Raw genomic sequence first — 17,753 nt, 5'->3', positions numbered from 1 at the left:
ATTCGGGGAAAAGAAGCCAACCAGAGGGAACTGACCATGCCACCCCAGGCTGCTTGATCTGTTTGAAACATGTGCCACAAGCAATGTTCATGAAAATGTGTAACTAGACGGATGAATATGTACCTGTTATGATAAGTATGAAAACCAATTAAAAAACATTTTGAAAAAAGAATCAATGTCTTTTAAAGAATTATTATCTTCAGCTCAAGGAAAATCACGTGGAAAATCTTTTTTTAATTTGAAATATTTGTTTTGTTTTTCCTAAGGTTATAAAAGACTGCGCAACACACAGAGAACTACTTTACAGAACGCTTGTGCACACAGTGTCTAAAACACTACAATTCATAATCCAAGGCCTCACCCGGCTCACAACATATATAACTCATCAGATGACTTTACAGTTTTATCCCTGCTTTACCCTATGTTAAAATTCAAGTTTACATTTTCAAATTGTAGTAATGGGCTTCATGAGTTGCACTAAAATTCATGATTTTGGTTAAAAAATGAGGGCTCACTGACAGGGCTGTCCTGGCCGTAGCGGGCAGCGGGCGTTTTGCCCGGAGGCTGGAAGGGTGGGGGGCGTTTTTTCAGTGGCGGGGGCCAGTGCTGCAATATGGGCCTCCAGAAACAAAAGTAGCGGTGCTTCACACTGGGCTGGTCCGACACAATTGCCAGGGCTGCTTTGGGTTCCCAGCCCGGCCCTGCTCACACGTGATATGTGTTACTGGATGCCCTGGAATCAAAATCTTGGTCTCCTGAATTTCTTGGGGCATCATGTATACATTAAACCACCACCATGGAACAATCTATGGAGATGGACCCTCCATGACCTCGCCTCCCATTTTCTTGCCAGGGTGTCTGTGAGAGTGACTCATGCATGGCGAAACAGGAAACTCGGTCTGCACTTTAAATTCAACAAATAATCTGAGCCCTACGCATTGCTGTCAGGACATTGACTTTCTTTGACTTTTTTACTGATCACTTCAACGCTGCTCGGTTTTCAAAGTACGTTCATACTGCGCCACATTTGGCTGCTGAGTTTCGTATATGTTGTCTAAAGACTATCGTCTTGTAACCTGTTGAATGGGTGACCGTTGTATGTCCCAATTTTAGGTCTGAGGGTTGTCTGCATCCTACCTGGACAGTGACAACCCCAGTGTTATATCATTAAGGTATAAGAAAAGTTTACTATCTACTGCATAGTTTCAGTCTCGTGAATGTGTATGGCTACGCCCAGTTTCATTTGAATGCAAAAGGGATTAGCAGTGTCCAGTGGAGCTGAAGGTCGAAGGCCTCCATACTCAAAGCATTAAAGCAGAGCTGCAGATAGTTATGCATTGGTGTCTGCTCCCCATCTGCTCTCTTCTATTTCATCACCAGGCAGACTCTTTCATTGGCCATCAGACCCCTCCTCTCTCATCAAAAGTCTATGATGAGTGCTCAGTCCAATCACGTGACCTCCTCTGTTCACACAGAGGCTTCCACAGTCAAACCCTTTCATTAACTATTTAACCCCTCGCCCCATGACATATAGCCCAGGCATTTAGGTAAAGGGCAGTAGGTTAAAGATGTCTTGTCTCTTTGGGTCTATAAGGACCTGAAAAGAGCCTTAAACCTGAACCTATTCCCTTCGTCCAGAATCATATCTTCTTATTTCCTACTCCCACCCTCTACTAATAATCAATTACCTTCCGCTCACGGGGTTCACAGCTCACAACACTCCAAAACAGCTACTACTTGAAGAATGTAAAAACCTAGGGTAACTAACTAACTATAGGTGCTTTATCCCAAAATGATATTTCTAATAGGTTTACAGTGTGTCCAAGAGTTGTCCTCTTATTATACTGGGGGAGGGGCAGGAGGTAACATACTGTATGTACTGCTGGCTTAACATTGTTGTTGGGTTTTTGGTCTTTCTCACTCCTCTGCAGTCTTCAAGTGGTAATGTGAAGGTGGTTTAGCACTGCCTTTGGGGCTGAGCATTACCACCTCTAGATTGACTTCATCCAGGGATATTGGTGGGTTTAGTGGTGCTTCTTGAGATAAGGCTTCCATCTCTCTTGGAAAGTTGCTATATTCCAATTCAAAGTGGTTTAACAAGGCCTCCTGGATGGGTACAGATGACAACAATTGCCCAGGATCACAAATAGCAGCATATTCTACCTTGCCAACCTGCAATGAGTTGCTCATCTGTTGCTCCTGGGTACGCACCATTGAATTCATTTAGTGCTATTTGGAAGTGCAACTGTGTCTCCAAGGGCTGTCTATCGGTTGCTCCTGTGTGGCCGTTATTTGATATCCTGGTGTGTTACCAGTGCCTACAATAGGTTGCACACCAGTCACTTATATGTACATTCTGCAGAGTACTCCTGGTTACACTCTATCATCCATTTAATACTCCTTGATGGTTTAACAGTAACCAATGGGTTACTCGTTAATTGGTTCTGGGTAAATTCAGTTTATTATCCTGATGGATTAAGAGAGTCTCCAAAGGGTTGCTGATCAGTTGCTCCAGACTGAGTCAATTTAATAGTCATTGGTGGTTTAACATTGTCTCCAATTGGTTTCTCATCTGGTGCTCCTGAGTAGACTCCATCTAATTTACTTACTACTCATTGCCAGTTTAACAGGGCCTCCAATGGATTGCTCATATGTTGCTCTTCGGTAGAGTCCGCCTACGCCATTTAATCCACGTTAGTGGCATAACATTGGCAAATAGGTTATTCATCTGTTGCTTTTTGGTAAATTCCATATGATATCCTGGTGGCTTGAGAGTAGATCAAATGACTATTGCTCCATGTTAGAGTCAATGTAATACTGGTTGGTGGTTTAACATTGCCTCCAGCAGGTTACTCAACTGTTACTCTTGTGTACACTCCATTGTATTACTTAATACTCCTTTTTTGTTTCACAGTGCCTCTAATGGTTTGCTAAACCTGTCACTCCTAGGTATACATCATGTGATACCCCTTGGTGGTTTAGTAGTGCCTTTAGGGGCGTCTCATCTGTTGTTCCTGCGTAGACCATGCCTCACACCCTGGTAGCATAACAGAGCCTCTGAAAGGTGGCTCATCTGAGGCTTTCAGGTAGACCCTCTGTAATACTCCTTGTTAGTTCAACAATGCCTCCAATGAGCTGCTCATCTGTTGTTCCTAGGTAAACACCCTCTATACTATATATTACTCACTGGAGGTTTAATAGTGACCAATGGATTGCTCATCTGTCGCTTCTGTGTAAATTCCATTTAAACCTTTGCAGGTTAACAGAGGCTTTCTGGGTTGCTGTGATGTAGCACCCAGTTAGACTAAATTTAGTACTGCTTTGTGGTTCATACATTGTCTCATATTGTTTGCTCATGTGTTGCTTCTGGGAGATTCCATGTAATCTGTTGAATACTCCTTGGTGGTTTAACAGTGCCCCCTGTTGCCCCCTGGAAGACACTTTCTTATACCCTGGTGGTTTAACGGTGCCTCCAGTGGTATGCTCATTTCTTGCTCCTAGTTAGACTCCTGGTGATTTAACTGTACCACAATGGGCTACTCACCTGCCACTCCTGGGTGGATCCCATGAAATAAATCTGGTGATCTAACAGTGCTCCATTAAATTGTCCATCTGCAATTCCCAGTTAAGACTCTATTTAATGCTCTTAATTCGCATCAACGGCGGTTTCAAATTGTGATACTTCCCACCCAAGTACAGATAAGAACCTGCATTTGCAAATGCATCTATTTTCACACTTTTCCGAAGCATCTATATTTATGTGCAGCAACCTTTAATGCACTGTGCACCTACAACACCATCATCCCACACACACTGCACTGCATATCCAGCGTAGGCTAATACATGAACAGCAACCTTCCAGCCATGCACTCCACAGAGCACATAGGAACCAGATGAAAACCAGAGTATATCACGAACTCACAAATAGTAAGGAGCACTATATAATTAGACCAAACCACACAGAAAAGAGTTTTATGCCTCATGGGGCGTGGAAAGCGCTACATAAATAACCGTGTAATACAATACAATACTTTGAAGTCATACGTCTGTTTCCCTGAGGCTAACTCAGCTCTGGATGCCGCAGTGTATTTAGTAAAGTTCATATTTTTTTTTTTAGTTTTACGTTTTTACTCTGTTTAGGATGTATCGTGGAACAGTGATGCCTAATCAGTTCTCTTTGATCCACAGCCTAATACCAATTTAGATTTTTTTTTTACCAGGGTAAGCCATGATTTATAACTGAATATCTCAATGCCTGGCATTACCTTTGTGTCCTCCGTGAGATACAGGGCCTCTAGCTCCTTAGCTATTTTGTGCATGTTGGGTGTTGAGTAACAGTCCCATGCCCTCCCCCTTTTTGGGTCTGTGTCAAAAACCTCCAGAGTCCTGTGTTGCAGTTATCCTTCCATTTACCCTACTCCCTTGTCACATTCAAAGAGATTATCTCTTCTTTTGGAACAAGAGGTGATAGGAAAGTTATTGAGAGCAGTTGTTCTACGCCTGCTACTGAATACAAGACAAAATGTTTGTGTTTATTGTGGCCTCCTGTATACCTCAAGCAGAGCTTCATGACATTAGTATTCATAAAACTGCATGCCTAAAATTTTGGAAGCCATTTCACACTTTTATTCAGGTATACTTTCTTACTGTGGCAATGAGCATCGAATAATGTTTTCAGTGTCTCTGACTCCACGGTGGTGGTAGGCACTTCATAATACTGCCAAGAAAAGTGTATTTCTTTCTGACAGTCCTTTGGTAAATCATGGGATGTCGCTGGGGTCCAAATTTCTTTGCCAGACCCCAAGGATGCACTTTGCAGGGTGTAGTGGTGCACCCAACTAGCTAGAGTCTTTATATCTTTCTCCAACAACTACCTGACCCACGAACTGCACACAAGCCTGAACATATTTCAGCAAAACCCATCTATCCACGTGGTCAATCATTCACTCACCCTGGGCACAGTGATAGTCAGGCCCTGCCCACACAGACCATCAGATCAACTTCCAGTTGCTATGGGCCACCTATTAGATATCTCACCGTTACCAGGATGTGTAAAAAATACCACCAAGACCCACTTAATATATATATGCACAACACTGACCTAGAAACTCCATTAATCTACTTGTTCTAAAATTGGATATATCTTTTTTATATTTTTTTTACTGAAGATTTTCTGTATCGGGCAATTAATGTTCAGTGATCTTTCAAAGTTTCAGAGTAGAGATTAAACAAGACCTAGCTATACTTTTGGGTCAGCCAGTGTGTTCTGATTGTTACGCAGACTAGTCCTCTCATCCAAGCAGGTTTTCCAATAGGAGACCTTGTAACGCTACCACCTGCGTAAATTCCCATTGCCCCTGGGTTTATCTGAGGCTAGCATAGCTTAGTTCGTCTTCTAACACATTTTTAAAATTATCTCTGTGAAATTCTGCCTTGCAGGAACTGGGGGATTACCTTGGTAAATTTCACTCACCATGACTCAGTTGGTATGTTACATTCAGCTCCCCGCAGACTGCTGGTGTTTCTTTAGGTTTGACTGTACTTCCTATGGTGGACAAACTTTTATGGTCCTCTCAGTTACTTTATGAAACAAATCATCTCAATCAATTAGAGGTGATGAAAACATTTGCAAGTTTAGGAACATATTAGGAACGTGACTTTTTGGATTGCATTAAGTAGTAGCCTCTTTGAGTTTTGTGTTTGTTTTGTCATGCAGGATCTTTAGCTCTAACAGACCTCTTTTGCTGTGTATGTCTGTGCTCTGTAAGCTATATATAGAAAATTAGGTTCGTTGAGCAACCACTGATGCGGCGCAAATGGGATTTGGATGGCATGGAAGGTAAGTGGCCTAGTTAGATTAACTCCGATATTCATGCCAGGGTTTTTAGTCTATACTGGCAGGGTAAGTAGTACTTTAAGAAGTTAAAAAGCAGTGGAGGAAAAAGAAAAAGTGCCATGGCATAACATTTTTTGAACTCTTACCATTGGTTGTGGCATTTGTGCTACGGTTGCTGAGATGACAAACTGGTGGGTGACCTGTAAAGAAGTCAACGGAGCATGGTGGTGTTGGTGAACAGGCACATGCTGACAATACAGTATTGAAACTGGGGAGGAAATTTGTACTGAAATGCATGGGGCCTCATCTTATTTTTAGACCAAGATACATACTGAGATTGCAGTGGGTATATTGGATGGGATAGTGGAAAAGTTGTAAGCAGTTTGTCAGTAGATCTAGGAGATAACTCAAGGCCGATGTATTTCAAATGTCCAGGGTAGTATGGCTCACACGTGGGCATGTGAATAAGGGAGTCTGCCGTGAAAAGGCTTGGAGTGATAGGATAACAATGGATTAGGTTGAGTAGGTCGAAAACAGACAAGTGCCTAAGGAAGAGCGGTCAGTCTTGGACTCCCTGGAGGATGTGGGGAGACTGGTTTGTTTAGGCAACTAGAAGTAAAGTCACTGAAAGCTATCAGTTGTTGGCTGCAATGAAGAAGCGTTTGACATTCTCGGGGTTTCCAAGAAAAGAAGGTAGAATGCATGCATTTAGTGGGGCTGCAAATGAAGAGGACATCTTGGATCTGGAGACAGAATTAAGAAGAAAATATGGAGATGTCTTTAGGGGACATTTAAGGGTTATGCTGTGCATGCAACAGGCAATGTGGTCTAAGTTGATGAAACACATTTTCTTACCAAGTTTTCCCTATTCTTTTTTGTATCATATTTTTGTGCTGATGAGAGAGGTAAATGCCATGACGAAACCCACTCCATTTGGGCATGTAGCTATTCACTGGTCAACGTGGCAGCGAAACATACAGCAAGGTTACCTTATAGATAGTAACTGAGTTTCAGTATAGGGGATCTTCAGCTCGCAGTATAGTGAAAAGCACCCCAATGAAGGAAAAATTTATAAGTTAGGAAACAGGGAGGGGTAGAAATCTCAAGTGGGTGGTAAGTTTAGAAGAATCGAGGAAAGTATTCAATATGTAGTAGTGCAGTCAGAGTAATCTGTCAGACTATAAAATCAGATTCAATATTTTTACGAGTACAGACCAGTCACTGATGCAACTTTTCCCACTACATTGTACCTGTCGCAGAATGCCGTTCTTCCCAGCATGTCAGCGTCCTGCTACATAGCTGCACATAGTGAAATGATACCAGTGTTTCCAGCAGGGATGATGCCTCTCAAGATGGACCAAAAGCATTTTATTGTTTGCCATGTTAAAATTCGATAAATGACACCACTTGACCAGTGGACATGCACAGCAGAAGTTATGGTGCCACCTGTTATTGCCAAAGTGTATGTGATTGGGGAATTCCCTTTTGCTTTGTGGTGACGTGTTGACTTTCTGCTTTTTGATGGCGGTAATTTAACGGGGGAATCCTCCAATTGAATGTTTTAGGGAACAACTTTAAAATTCTCGCAATTCGTGTATGGGGTGCCACAGCACACGAGGTAACATCGCATGCAGTATTGCCTCATATAGAATAAAAATTCGTGGGAAGATACACAATAAAGCCTTTATGTCATTGACTTGATTCCTTTTTGAGCAAACAATCTGCCATAGCTCAGGCAAACTCTTGCTAGCACCATCATATCTCGCGCTCAGTCACGAGAAAGACTATAACATATTGTTTCCCTTATTTTTGCAAAATGTAAAGTCCATCATCTCACTTCATTTGCGGTGCATTGGAGAAAGACTTTGAAATGATCTGCCTCCTGTCAAAGGTGGCATCATAAGAGGGCTCATTTCTCCTGCTGGGCTAGGCCTGGCTGAAGTGGTGGGGCGGATTGGGAGAGTCAGTAAGGCAAGAAAAGGTATGTTCTGAGTATGTCCTGTGTATGGCAAATATTTGCCCGTGCATTTTATGAGAGCTGCTCAAAACATATTTATTACGTTTCTAACGTGTGGAAAATTGTATTCTCCCAACTGGTGAAGTGCATGACAATGTTGTTGTTTAGAGTCGAATATTACTTTTCTTCGTGTGTCCGGTTTATCTAGATTATATGCTTTAATAATATTCCTCCACCTAGTCTGAAACTAAAATAAAAAAAGTTTAACTTATTTGGGCCTCCTTGGTTAGAGCGGTGAAAGTATGTAGGCCTCACGTGGCCGGGTCTTCTGGACTTCACGGTCGGTGAAGTGAAGGGGTTGCAAGGGCTGGGCTCGGGTCACGCCTGCCAGGCTCCTGTCCCATCAATGATTAACCACCAAGGGAGGGGTGGGTCCAGCACCCTGCCCAGCGCTCACTCATCAATGATTACCTACAGCGTGGATGGGGTGCACTGGTCACTGGGCCGGGCCTGGTAACCTTCGGAGCCCCGGGGAGAGGGGGACACTGGCTTCATTTCCTGAATGTAATTACAAGATGTCCTTGAATGCCCTTCGGAATGTGCGCGAGCCTTCCTCTGGGGGCCTGTAGCGTGACTGGCGGAAGTGCAAGCTGGAGGTAGCGGCACTGAACCCTCGTTCTATCATCGAAAACAAAACTTTCTGGTATGATATGCCCCATTTATACAGATGACTGACTGCGTAACTCAAACGGGATCAGCCTGATCTCTTGAGGAGGCTCTCTTCACAGCAGGTTCTGTGACTAGAAATACAGAAGCCAATAAAACCCAGATTCGCGAGCACATCAACAGCCCAGAATCTAGGCAACCCATGGCCAGCTTTAGGGTAATATCTGTCCAATTCTGGAACTTTGCACCCACATAACCACAACAATCCCAGAACGGAAAGACCAGATGCCTACAACTCACCTAGAATTTATACTCCTTCCCACCAGAACTCCAGCATCGAGGAATCCATGTCCACCACAGTCCTGGAACCTGGTGCCCATATACCCACTACAGCCAAAGAATAAACATTTCATAGGCCCACCACAACCCTAGAATCTGCAACATCGTGCCAACTGCAACTTCAGATTTCACAATGCCCCGCCTCCTCAATCCCAGAACCTGATGCCCACACAGTCAAAACAACCCTACAACCGATGGTGCACATGCCTTCCACAACTCCATAAGCTATAACCCTCTGCCAACAAAATTCCCCGAATGCTGAACCCCAAGCCCACAGCAAATTCAAAATCTAAAGCATCATGTCAACCACAGCTCCAAAACCTAGAAGCCCCATGCCCACCACAATTGCAGGGTCTAGAGCCAACATCACACCAACAGCCTAAAACCAGCTCTAGCGACCCATGACTTCTACAATTTGAATCAAGGGCTGGCAAACCCTATAGGTACTGCTTTGTCAATTGTTCACTGCCGTCACTATTGGGTTTGCCACTGCTAATTGTTTTTATAATGTGTTAGCATTGGCAAATCCAACAGCAACGATCAGCAATGCTTTAAGTATAAAAAACAATATACTATACGTTCAAGATTGCCACCTTTTTGTGTCATGCAATGTGACAACGCAATGCAGCATACATCTGAAGAGTATAGAAAACACTGTTTTCTATACTTCTAATACAGTAAGCATGGACACTATGTTGTGTGAAGCAACATGATGATGTACATCTTCTGAATGTGGCATAAATGGTGAGGGGAGCAACTAAACTTTAGGGGTGGGTGAAGTAGCAACTAAAGGCCCTCAACAATGGCAGCTGTGAGCAGGTGAGCAATGCTGGTGGATGGAGTTTGTTTTAAAAAAAACAAGCAGGCGGGGTAGGGGGTAAGCAACAGAGAAGGTGGGGATGGAGATCAATAGAGAGTGTTCTAGGGATGGGAGTGTGACAGGAGAAGCAGCATGCAGGGAAATAATTGGAGAAATCAAGACAACTCATGAACTCCAATGTAGTGCTGAAATAAGTATTTCCGTGAACGTAAGCAGTGAATTGATACAATTGTAAATTGTATTTATATAGCGCTTACTACCCCTGATGAGACGCTAAAGTGCTTTGTGGTGAGTAGCCCACTACTCTGGAACAAACAGTTAGAGGTAAGTAGGTAGTAGATTATTAATAAGTGCTTTCTTCTCCTTGTGGTATTTATTATGCTTATTACGATTGTGCTCTTGAGATCTCATGCGTTTACTTTAGTGTTTTGAATAGGAAGAGATTAATTAAAGTGGATTAGTAAAGGGAAGATGTGAGGTGCTATTGGAAGTGGTGTGAAGGAGTCTTCCCTTATCCAATTGTTTCACCATGGGGTGTTACGGTTGTGAAGCGGTGAACGTTGGGCATGTGGACCGGCTGTTGCTCACTTAAGTGAGTCAGGACAGAGTGATTCAGGTGTGGGGTGAACAATGTGGCCTTATGAGGGTAGCCCTCATCTCCATCGTATTAAGGGTGCCATGGGGTATAATGCAATCAAGGCCAATGGGTACCCTCCACCCAGTTAGGTAATACAAGAGTCAAAGCTGGGGTGCAGTAGCCTGTGTGGGCCTGTGTACCACTGCACCTGCTGCACTGTTGATAGAACTTCCCGGCTGTCATGTTACTCAAGTGTTTCAGAGTAGTTTATGTGGAGGGGTGGATGCAGTTGTGTACACAGATAGGCTCTTACCTTAGTCAAGAGCTTTAGGTTGGGGTGGGTGCCAGATCAGGATTCCTTAAAGGTGTCCCTGAAGTCGACTTTTCTTTCCTGGAAGCCCTGATCTTCCTTGGGTAATTGTTCAGAAAACAAAGTCCAAATGATCATACTACTTATTGTGGTTACAATACAACTTACCTAATTCAAAGGATGGTAAACAAGCAATTCACCAGTAGAAAGCCAAACACAAGAAGAAGAGAAGCTACTGAAAAAGAAGCAATCAACTAAAATTTATAAAAGAACAGACCAATGATATGCAATGGGCTGACCCAATACCCACTCTAAGTTTTTATATTGCCTGCAATAGGTCTTTTGATAACAGACAGCTTTTAGCTGCCTCAAGGTGAGTTTTAAAAAGTAGTTCCCTCACATCAGTAGTGGAAGAGTACAATTCAGTTAATCCAAATGACGGTAAAGAAGCTGCAATGCCGGGGTGGTACAAACCCAGAAGTATGGAGGAATGCCATTGAATAGGTAGTAGTGAACTGAGATTGACAAGGAAAACGATCCAATCATGAGTGTTTGACCCAAAGCCCACCCTTTATACTGTATTGGATACAATAAAACTGCAGCTGAGACCTAAAAATCATACAGGCCACATTCCCACTGCATCACAGCACAAACAGTTTCAATTCCCAACAAAACTCTAGAATCTAGCAATCCCATGGAAACGACAACATATTCTAAAGGCCTCCTGCCCATCACAACCCCAGATGCTACAAACTCAGTGCCAAACACAGCCAAAATCTATATTCCATACTCACCTCAACCCTAGCATTTATAGCCTTTATTTCTATCTCAGTTGTGGAATCTACAGCCCCTTTCCTGCCACAGTCTGATAACCTAAAAACCTGTCCTAATACAACAAAAACAAATCTACAAACCCTATACCCAAAGCAAAGCAGAAATGTACACCTCTTTAATGCATCGCAATCAAAAAAGTCTAGACCACCCATGCCAACTACAACATTTGAAATTACCACTGAAGTGCTCACACCTATCACAACTCGGAGAATAAACTGATATCATGCTCACATTTTTAGAATGTACTGTACCTGTACCCACCACAACCACAAAATATGCAGCCTTCAGACCGTTGCAACCCTGTAATCTGCAGCTTTGATAGCCACCAAAATCCCACTATCTACAGCTGTTCTAATTACAGCCCTAGAATTTAAAGTTGGATACCACTAAACACCAAAATCTACATCTTCTGGCCACTGCAACACCATAAATAAAAAAAAAACCTTTACCAGTACAAGCACATAAACTAAGATCCCCACGCTCACCATAGCCCCAAATATAGGACTATCACAGCTACCACAACCTGTGAATTTGGAGCCATAGGCTCTACATAAGCCTAGAATCTGTAGCCATCATTTTCAATTATTCTTGTAACCTGATGCCATCAATCAACACCAACTCCAGAGTCTAAAGCCTGTTATTGCAACACCTGCAAATCCACAGTCCGTGTCCATCAGAAACTAAGATCCCTATGCTACACAAGCCCGGAATCAGGAGTAACCATGTACACCACAGCCTATGAATCTTGACCCTAATGACCACAAGAGAGTTAGAATCAAGGGCCCCCATGCTCAGTGACTCTAGGCATCTCGGGCCCTTTAACATAACCCCACATTCTGAAGCTTCATCCACACCTAGACAGAATGTGCAGCATCAATGCCTACCTCATTCCCAGAAGCTAGAACTACCATGCCCACCACAGCCCATCAATCTGGAGTAACATTCCCAACACAAACCTTGAATTTACAGCCCACATGCCCCCTACCTCTTCCACAACCTGAAGGCCTAAGCCTACTTGAACCCAACAATGGGGCTACCAGAACCTAGAGTCCTATTTCCTACCACAACCATAAAGTTTAGAGATCTTGCACCCACCTTGCCCAAATCCCCAGAAACTACAACTCCATCAGTCCATCCCCAAAACCAGCATTGCCATGCTCACAGCAATTTTAAAATCTGCAGCCTCCATGCCCACCACAGCTCCAAAATCTAGAATTCCAATGCATACAGCAACCCATGAGCTCAAGCTCTCAGCAAGATACAATCTAAAAGTTCCACTGTTGCATTGGGTCGCCATTGACCTAAATGCCTAGACAAGGTTGTCTACATCACAACATAAGAAAGAAATCAGGAGCTCCTATGCCCAGCACAGCATGTAGCCCCTCTCCAATGGCCTTCTCCAGCAAAGAAGTCCAACAGAGGTAGGAAGCAGGCCTCAATATATCGCACCAACACCACAACTGTTCTAGAAACAATTGTCATATGATCGTTGCATATTGGTCGAGTAGAAGCAGTATATAATAGGTGTTATTAATGTCTGCTGCCTGGGTCCGTACCCGCAAATTCACATGTCATACCATAGGTTAATAAGTAGCGTTCAGCTGGGTAAGACGTCTTGCAGGCTTGCAGTCGAGATTCTTTTGGAAAGTTCACAACATGACAGGCTTTGGCTCAGAGGAAACCTCACCCAATCACTGCCTAGCTGACCCTTTCGCAGTGACTGCAGTTTTAAACCAAAGCGTTTGAAATAGAGATATTACCTCATCCTCTGTAGTCTACAAGAACTGTTAAACTGACCTCAAACACCCAACTCTTCTGGCTCGAGCACCAGCACTTGTACTCCCTTATAAATGTGAAAAAATGATATCTATCTGAATTTGAGGACACTCACCTCTTTCAGTTTGAGGTCCCGATCAAAAAGATCACATGCCTCCCTCCACTCCCACTGTTAGACCTGACAGCCTTAGGGTGGTCACCCCTAACTTTTTGCCTGCCTCCCTCCACTTTTTGGACACTGTTTTTGCTGGCTTTTAGGCTTTGCGCACTTTACCACTGCTAACCAGTGCTAAAGTACATATGCTCTCTCCCTTAAAACATGGTAACCTTGAATCATACCTGATTGGACTATTTAATTTACTTATAAGTCCCTAGTAGTGTGCACTCTATGTGCATAGGGCCTGTAGATTAAATGCTACTAGTGGGCCTGCAGCACTGGTTGTGCCACCCACTTAATTAGCCCCTTTTTCCTTGTCTCAGGCCTTCCATTGCAAGGCCTGTGTGTGCAGTTTCACTGTCACCTCGACTTGGCATTTAAAAGTACTTGCCAAGCCTAAACCTCCCCTTTCTCCACATATAAGTCACCTCTAATATGTGCCCTAGGTAACCCCTAGAGCAGGGTGCTGTGTGGGTGAAAGGCAGGACATGTACCTGTGTAGGTTACATGTCCTGGTAGTGTAAAACTCCTAAATTCGTTTTTGCACTACTGTGAGGCCTGCTCCCTTCATAGGCTAACATTGGGGTTGCCCTCATACAGTATTGAAGTGGTAGCTGCTGATCTGAAAGGAGTAGGAAGGTCATATTTAGTATGGCCAGAATGGTAATATAAAGTCCTGCTGACTGGTGAAGTTGGATTTAATATTACTATTCTAGAAATGCCACTTTTAGAAAGTGAGCATTTCTTTGCACTTAAATCTTTCTGTGCCTTATAATCCACGTCTGGCTGGGCTTAGTTGACAGCTCCTTGTGCATTCACTCAGACACACCCCAAACACAGGGTACTCAGCCTCACTTGCATACATCTGCATTTTGAATGGGTCTTGCTGAGCTGGGAGGGTGGAGGGCCTGCTCTCACACAAAGGACTGCCACACCCCCTACTGGGACCCTGGCAGACAGGATTGAACTGAAAGGGGACCTGGTGCACTTCTTAGCCACTCTTTGAAGTCTCCCCCACTTCAAAGGCACATTTGGGTATAAAACAGGGCCTCTGCCCTACCTCATCAGACACTTGCTGGAGAAGAAACCTGAACTATAACCTGCATCCTGCCAAGAAGAACTGCCTGGCTGCCTAAAGGACTCACCTGACTGCTTTCTACAAAGGACTGCTGCCTTGCTGTTGCCCTGCTGCCTTGCTGAACTCTTGTCTGGCTGTAAAAGTGCTCTCCAAGGGTTTGGATAGAGCTTGCCTCCTGTTCCCTGAAGTCTCAGGAGCAAAAAGACTTCTCTTTTTCACTTGGACACTTTGTGCGCCGAAATTTTCGACGCACAGCTTGTGCCGCGGCAAGAAAAAGGCCGCACAGCGACGCTGATCGACGCGATGCCTTCGGGACGACCGGGACTTCGACGCACGGCCTCGCAAGGACAACGATGCCCGACCTCCAGAGGAGAAATCGACGCGACGCCTGCCATGAGATTGAAACTTCGACGCACAGCCCCGCCGAACGACGCGCAGCCGGTAAACAAGCAGGAGAATCCAAGCACAGACCCAGGACATCTGGTAATCCCCGCGATCCACAGAAAGAGACTGTCCGCGCGTCGGAAAACAACGCACGACTTCCCCGTGTGAAAAATAACGACGCAAGTCCGTGTGTGCTGGGGAGAAATCGACGCACACACCCTTTTTCCACGTATCTCTTCTTCTGTGGCCCTCTGAGGACATTTTCCACTCCAAACCAGGTACTTTGTGCTTGAAAGAGACTTTGGCGGTCATTCCAACCGTGGCGGGCGGCGGTAGCCGCCCGCCTGGCGGGAACCGCCGAATGACCGCACCGCGGTCGGCCATTCTGGCTTTCCCGCTGGGCCGGCGGGCGACCGCCAAAAGGCCGCCCGCCAGCCCAGCGGGAAACCCATCCCCACGAGGAAGCCGGCTCCGAATGGAGCCGGAGGAGTGGGAAGGTGCGACGGGTGCAGTTGCAATGAAATTCTTTGTGGGGCCCTCTTACGGGGGCCCCTATGACACCCCATACCGCCATCCTGTTCCTGGCGGGCGAACTGCTGGAAAGACCCAGCAACGATGAATCCGGCTCCGAATGGAGCCGGCGGAGTTGCTGGGGTGCGACGGGTGCAGTAGCACCCGTCGCTATTTTCAGTGTCTGCAAAGCAGACACTGAAAATCATTATGGGGCCCTGTTAGGGGGCCCCTGCACTGCCCATGCCAGTGGCATGGGCAGTGCAGGGGCCCCCAGGGGCCCCACGACACCCGTTCCCGCCATCCTGTTCCTGGCGGTAAAAACCGCCAGGAACGGGATGGCGGGAAGGGGGTCGGAATCCCCATGGCGGCGCTGCAAGCAGCGCCGCCATGGAGGATTCCCTGGGCCAGGGGAAAACCGGCGGGAAACCGCCGGTTCCCCTTTTCTGACCGCAGCTTTACCGCCGCGGTCAGAATGGCCCAGGAAGCACCGCCAGCCTGTTGGCGGTGCTTCCGCGGTCGTTGGCCCTGGTGGTCGGTGACCGCCATGGTCAGAATGACCCCCTTTGTTTGCTTTTTAAAGTCTTAAGACACTTTGGGGGTCATGGAGGGAGCCGCCATATGGCCGGCGCGGAGGCCATTCTGGCTTTCCCGCTGGGCTGGCGGGCGACCGCCAGAAGGCCGCCCGCCAGCCCAGCGGGAAACCCATCCCCACGAGGAAGCCGGCTCCGAATGGAGCCGGAGGAGTGGGAAGGTGCGACGGGTGCAGTTGCAATGAAATTCTTTGTGGGGCCCTCTTACGGGGGCCCCTATGACACCCCATACCGCCATCCTGTTCCTGGCGGGCGAACCGCCAGGAACAGGATGGCGGCATGGGGTGTCGGAATCCCCATGGCGGCGCAGCAAGCTGCGCCGCCATGGAGGATTCCTCGGGGCATCGGAAAACCGGCGGGAGACCGCCGGTTTTCCTGTTCTGACCGCGGCCAAACCGCCGCGGTCAGAATGCCCTGCGGGGCACCGCCAGCCTGTTGGCGGTGCTCCCGCATCCCCGGCCCCGGCGGTCCTTGTCCGCCGGGGTCGGAATGACCCCCTTTATATCACTTTTCAGTGATATCTCCACAAATTCACATTGCAACTTTAATCGTTTTGACCTACAATTATCCTGATAAATATTATATATTTTTCTAAACACTGTGTGGTGTATTTTTGTGGTGCTATATGGTGGTATTGTATGATTTATTGCACAAATACTTTACACATTGCCTTCTAAGTTAAGCCTGACTGCTCGTGCCAAGCTACCAGAGGGTGGGCACAGGATAATATTGGATTGTGTGTGACTTACCCTGACTAGAGTGAGGGCTTTTGCTTGGACAGGGGGTAACCTGACTGCCAACCAAAAACCCCATTTCTAACATTGGTGATCAGCGGTGAGGATAGGACTTGTATTTGTGCAGTGACATACAGTAGCTAAGTATTTCACTACCTACCCACAGTTGAAGGTCAACTTGATTTTTATCTCTTTTTGCAAATTCGTTTTTTCCTGACAATTTTCAAAAACTAAATCCTCACTCAACATGTCTCTCACTGGGTCTCAGATAGGAGACTTTGACCTAGTCCTGTTGGATACATATACGGTCAAACAACTAAAAGGATTCTGCAGGGCAATGAGGGTACCCACCCAAGGGGCCTCCAAAAAGGAGGACTTTCAAGTGGCGCTGAGGGCCTGGGCAGAAGCCCATTTAGAAGAGGATGATGAGGAAGAAGAGCCAGAAAATGGCCCCTCAGAGGATTTGTTGCTATCTGTGGATGGTGTTACCACTGCAATTGTGCCCCCTTCCAGACCAGGGAGCAGTGTCTCTGTGCAAAGCCTGACCGCAGAGGAAAGGAGAGAGGAAAGGGAGTTCCAATTGCAAATGGCAAAACTGAAAATTGAGGCTCAACAGGAGGAAAGAAGGGCAGAGAGAGAAGCCAAGCAAGCTGAGGCTGAAAGAGCAGCCAAACAGATTGAAGCTGAAAGAGCTGAAGCTGCAGCTGAGAGAGCCTTGGCTGAAAGGAAACTGTTATTGGCTCATGAACTGAGTCTCAAGGAGCTGGATCTCAAGGCAAAGCAGTCTGAATCCAGCAATAATGGTGGCAGCATACTGACAGGACCTACTGGAGAAAAGAAGGTTTGTATACCCAAAAATGTGGTGCCCAGTTTTGTGGTGGGAGATGACATAGATAAATGGTTAGCTGCTTATGAAGTTGCACTAAGGGCCCATGAGGTTCCTGAAGGGCAATGGGGGGTAGCTATGTGGGGTTATGTACCGCCATTGGGGAGGGACACACTTCTCACATTGGATCAACCTGATCAAAACACATACCCACTTCAGAAAGCCACTTTACTTGCCAAGTTTGGGCTGACCCCTGAGGGATACCGTCAGAGGTTCAGGGACAGCACCAAACAAACCACACAAACATGGGTAGATTTCTTTGACTTTTCCAGTAAGGCACTGAATGGATGGGTGCG

The sequence above is a fragment of the Pleurodeles waltl genome, chromosome 9 (assembly GCF_031143425.1).
Source record: "Pleurodeles waltl isolate 20211129_DDA chromosome 9, aPleWal1.hap1.20221129, whole genome shotgun sequence".
Lineage (NCBI taxonomy): Eukaryota > Metazoa > Chordata > Amphibia > Caudata > Salamandridae > Pleurodeles > Pleurodeles waltl.
This window is presented reverse-complemented; position numbering follows the sequence as displayed.